This window comes from Salvia hispanica, chromosome 6 (assembly GCF_029641045.1).
Source record: "Salvia hispanica isolate PSC_SH4W2 chromosome 6, Shi_PSC_v1, whole genome shotgun sequence".
NCBI classification, from domain to species: Eukaryota; Viridiplantae; Streptophyta; class Magnoliopsida; order Lamiales; family Lamiaceae; genus Salvia; species Salvia hispanica.
In genome coordinates this window covers 31,506,493-31,512,652 of record NC_142697.1, presented here as the reverse complement: position 1 = coordinate 31,512,652, position 6,160 = coordinate 31,506,493, and positions in this window count along the sequence as shown.

Below are 6,160 nucleotides of genomic sequence, written 5' to 3'. Positions count from 1 at the left end.
ACTTGGTTTCGACATGTTTATGAAGGATAAGGATATAGGCTAGTAAAAATAGTGTCAAGATAGAACATATTCGTATGTGAACTTTGGTGTACATTATCTTCGTGTATTCAATGTGAGTTCCCAGGGTTCAATCCTTAGAGACACCCGGGGTATTCGAATATTTGAAATATGTAATGTACTAAGGTGGAATTCAATCGTTATGATATTTCATTTATGCAATAGTTTGAATGTTTGAGATGACTTGTTTTAGTTAATCAAGGATTGCACTAAAATATCCTAAAATAGGATAGGATTGTTGGATATTTTAGTGTAATTGGGTTAACTTAGTTGATCAGTATTATCATAATGATACATCATATAAGTATGGAAGTGCGGAGTGCACGCTTATTTGAATTCATTATGATGGACGGGGGTCCGGGGGCAGCGCCCCGGGTAGCGGGGTCCAGGGGGCAGAGCCCCTGGCTGGGGTCAGGTCAGCTTGGAAATTTTTTATTTCCAACGAAGTTGCTGTGTAAGAAATTCATCCGGAAATGTAATTTCTGAAAGTTAAAGGACTAATTTGCAATTTCGGAAACCTTTTGAAAATTAGTTATTTTCGGTTTTTCCCCAACAGATGCACTGGTTCAGCAGAAGATGCACTGGTCCATCTTCTTCAAAATCTGATCGATTCTTTTGGTTCTAAATACTTCTCGAATATCAACATATAGAAGTTCTGATTTCTCTGAATTGTATCCGATCAAATATTTTGGTAGAACCACCGAAATTGATTTAATCTGAAAGTGATTTATCACGACTTTCAGATTATCAGTTTTTGTTCAATATTCAAATTCTCCCTAACATGATTATCAATCCGAGTCAGTTTTTTATTTATAGCACTCAAATTTGTTATGTCTTATAATTGGGCTTGATTAATATATATAGGCTTGGGCTTGTTGGTTTCATTGGACTAGAAAGTTTTATTCAATCGGGCTTGATTTGGTTGGACCCAAAATAGCATTCAGACGATTTTTCATCTTTTAGAGGCGATGCCAGAAGCCAACGAAGTGACAACCATGGAGATTTTCCATCCGGGTAAGGGGTAATTGGTCGTCAGAAGGGGGTCCGCCCACTGCCGGGGTTTGATTGATTTAACACAAAATTTATTCACAATTAAATTTACAAATAATCACAAATAAATTTATGGGGATGTTAATTTAGATATTTTAATTATATGTTACAATAAGAGAAATAATTATAAAAATAAAATAGGCAAACTCTAATCCTAATAATAATAAGAATCGTGTGCACTGATTCACTACCTAATTTCAGGTCCATTCTCAAAAAAATTTCGTCAGTATAGTAAATTTCTTCAATTTCGAAATAGAAGGTTGGGATTAAAAAAAAAAAAGGAAAATAGAAAAATCTGAAAAGAATAATTATGACAAGGAAAAAAGTGCCCAAATGATTAAATGAAATCATTGTCTATGGTACTATGATTGGTTAATTAAGGTAGTGTACTATAATTGAAATATGTTCCTACTTGAATGCACGACTTCAGTTGCATATGTAAGAAAGAGGACACAAGCACCAAATTCAAGATGCCACACACAAATTAAGTAATCTAAACTAAATTTATTACAATTAATTGCATATCAAGAAGTCAAAATGTTTCATGACCACGTGCTTGTCGGAATTTGTCACAGAAACACACATAAACACTATACACCCCAAATGAAGATAATTAAATACAAACACACACACATACACACGCGAGGAGGTGTTGATGTCCACAAAATTAAACCTGGAAATTAGTTTCTTTCACAATATAGTACCTCCACATTTAATCAATCAATTTATATTTTCTTCCATGAAGCCACACAGAAATTAGTGGTTAATTAATGTACGCAGAAAATACCTCACAAATTTGATTTCAGGAAAAATTCACAATTCTTGGACCCTATAATATTTCATACTACTATTTCACCTTTTTCATCTTGATAAAATTGAAATGTGACCTCTTTTTATCATCTACCTTCATATTATCCCATTCTATAGAGAAAATAATAATAATAATAATAATAATAATAATAATAATAATAATAATAATAATAATAATAATAATAGTTCAGTATTATTAAACCATTTGCAGTTTAGTAAGAATAATAGACATGTGTGTTGTAGTATTCATTATTTACCTGGTAATTTTTAATTATTTCAAAGTCGTGGGACTAATTCAACTTAACTTCAGTATTTTTCATGATAGTATTTGAATATTTTTCTGTGTGTGTCTTCAACACATCAACACAGTAGATGTGTAGAGGCACCACAAGATAGCACCTAGGAATTTCGCATCATTAACAAAGAAATTTGTTAATTAATAACCATGCTTGAAATTCAGCAACATAGAAATTTCCCCAAAAAAATTAAGAAAAAACAGAGGAAAAGCAAACCAAAAGCTTTCCGTTATAAATACCCCATAATCCAGCTTCAATTATACACCACATCAATAAAAAGCAATCAAGCAAGATAAATCTTTAATTAGATACTTGTTAATCACATACACACACACACACATAAATTTAAGGAGATAATCAAGAAGATGAGTTTGAGCAACGGAGGAAATAAGGGAAGTATTTTCCCAAAAAAGATGCCCAAGGTTTCGACGATGGTGGGGAAGAAGATTGGAACGGCCGCAGTTAAAGCTGTGAAAGCTGCTGCAAATGCTGTCAAGAACAAGGGAAACTAACTCTCCCTATATAATCCATATATATACATAATACTTGCATGCCAACGATTTGTTGTTTTTTTGTAAATAGTTTGTGATTGAAGTGAGAAAATGTAGCAAATAATGTTGGCACTTAGTTTTGTATTATGCTAGATTTGTTGTGTAATTAGTAGTTTGTTGTAACTTCCATTATTACTGTATTCACTTTGGAATTTTACTATGTTTCTATCTATGGAATAACATTTGATAAGGTTAGCTAACATGGATCGTAGATAATAATTTTATGGTTAATTTGCACCAAGTCTCCATAATACTATTTCCTTCCAAGAAACAGGGTACTAATAACTAAAAGAGAAAATTCTACTACTATATAACAGATTTATTATTAACGTGTAGATTTGTTATTCTTGTAATCATATTATACTACACCATGCCGTGAGTATACGTTTACGCTGTAATTGTAATTAATGATAACAAGATTTTAATTACCTTTACAGGATAGCTCCTAATTAGTAGTACTCATTTATTTGTTGCTTTGATATAATTAGACTATATTCATAGGATATTATCTTTCAAACTACATTTTTTGTTATAAGTAAATGAACATAAGTTCAAAGGCAATCGGGCAATCGTATATCGAATAAGCCACACGCAAGAGTATTTTACGTATTATGATGATTGTTTAAACGTTATGACTTATGCGTAGTAAAGTTACAAATTCTGATTTACAGCTCTCAAACTTTTCTAATGCCCTACAATTTGGGGTTGGTTTCATTTAGGACTTAGGGGTTGTTATTGCCTTGGTCTTAGTTTTATAAGCAGCTAGGCCATGGCAATTTTTCAGTCCCGATAAGGGGTTATTGGTTGTCGGGAAGGGGGCTGCATATGCCACTGTTTGATAGATTCAATAAAAAATTTATTAGGATATAAAGATGTAATAAACACGAATATAAATAAATAAGCACATGCATTTGTTCGATACGATGTGTATATATACATATAAGAGGTTATATGAATTCAGATATTTCATTATATATAATTTTATTTAATACTCTAATCATAAAATAGGAGAATAATTATATAAAATAGGTATGCTCTAAACCTAGTAATAATTAAAAAAAATGTATTGGACCTAAATTACATGTACTGATTCACTTCCTAATTTCAGGCACCATGCTCGACAAAATTTAGATACTAATATAATGCGCAAATAATTAGAGAAAATCATTGTATATGGTATGCTACTATGATTGGTTAAGTACGACAGTTGCTACAGTTGAAATAATGTTAGTCTAGTCCTCAAATTAGTAGTCCCATGAAAACGAACAAATGGAAGAAAAGGAATTAGTCACAGGCAGTGGAATTACAAGCACCAAATTAAGAATGCCACACACAAATCTAATTAAACTAGATTTCCTTATCACGTGCCTGTCGGAATTTGTCAATACAAACACACATAACATTCTTAATACACAATACACATAAGATTAAATACAAACACACACACAGACACAGGCGATGTGTAGATGTCCACAAAATTAAACCTGCAAATTAGTCCCTTTCACAATATAGTACTACCTCGAAATTTCATTAATCAATATGAAAGAAATTGCAATATTTTCGACGTGTTCTAAATTGAGAAATGGCCTTCAAAAATCACAAAACGTGATCAATGGAAACTCATGAGCAACATCTCCTATTTCTTCCTTGAAACCACACAGAAATTAGTGGTTAATTAATGTACGAAGAAAATACCTCAAAAATGTGATTTCACGAAAATTTCACAATCCTCAAGCCCTACAATATTTCACAGTTTTCACATTGATAAAATTGAAATGTGGCTTTTTTTTGTTTACCTTCATATAATCCCATTCAATAGATAAAAATAATAACAAAAATAATGACACGAGTAATATTTATGTTCAGTAATTATTAAACCTTTTGCTGTTTAGTAAGATTAATAGACATGAGACATAATTTTATTTTTTTCAAAGTGTGACTAATCAACTTAATTCCCTAATTGTTTCATGCAATAAGAATGTATGATATTTCTGTCTCTGTCTCTGTGTCTCTCCTTCAACACAGCAACACAGTTGATGTGTAGAGGAGTAGATGCAAATTTGAACACCCCAAGATGAATTTCGCTTCATTAACAAAGAAACATACAATAACCATCAACATAGAAATTTCCAAAAACCAAAGTAATTCAAGAAAAAACAGAGGAAAAGCAAAATGCAAATACACATAATCAAGCTTCAATTACACACCACACCAACAAAAATACCATCAAGAAAGATAATTAATCTTTAGATACTCTTTTGTTAATCAAACACACAGAGAGAGATGGATCGCAACGAAGGAGGGCGCAGCAATGGAGGCCGTGAGATTCTTATTCCGAAAAAAGGGAAGAGTGTTACAGCAATGGCAATTGAGAAATTTGGAGATATTGGAAAGGAGACTGCTAATCTGCTGCTAAGGCTCTTAAGGATCACAATGATAAGGCAAAGATCAATATTCCTTCTCCTTCTGCTGATTAATTCTTCAATTTATGAGAGATTATTTACTCTTAATTATTTATTTATTTTTGTTTTCTCAATACTGTCAATGTAAATGTAATTTATCATTTGTCTAGCTGTGGACGAGGTTCAGTTTCATCCCTGTAATATGTATATATCTGTATTAATTTATTGAATAAACTATATAAATGTTCTTTAAATTGTTGGATTTTTTTTTTCTTATGGATAAAATTACTATTGATTAAAGCTGTGAAAGCTGCTGCAAATGCTGTCAAGAACAAGGGAATCTAACTCTTGCTATATATTTTGGTTTTTTTGGTTTTTTGTAACATTTTGGTTTTTTGTAATATTTTGTGAAGTGAGAAATGTAGCAAATAATGTTGGCTCATAGTTTTGTATCATGCTCATTAGATTTGTTGTGTATTTAGTAACCCTTCATATTGATTATTGAGTATTTTTCTATGTATTCACTTTGGAATTTTTCTATGTATGGCTTAACAATTGAAAAAATATGTATGCGCATGCATATGTAGGGTTAGCTTAACATGTTTTATCGTGAGAATTGAAAATATTGCACTAAACGTATAAAGTTATTCACAATCAAATATCAATCAGAAATTTGAAATTTTCTTGACATCTCGTCTTGATTCAATATACAAATTAATGAATCACCAAAATTTCTATATCTATTCTCAAACTCCAAATACCCATTTAATTAGTACGTAGTACTATAAATAGTTATTCCTATTCTACAAAATTTTGGTCCAGAGCAGAGTAGAAAATTTTGTTTTTCTTCCAACTTACATAAAAAGTCAGCGTAATTTAAATAATTTCTGAAATTTAAATCACACTTTCCGGGCTCCGGCAACGGAGCGGGTAAAGCAGCGGGGCGGATTGGCGGAGGCTGGAGCTGGAAATTGGTGATTAATGATTATCAATC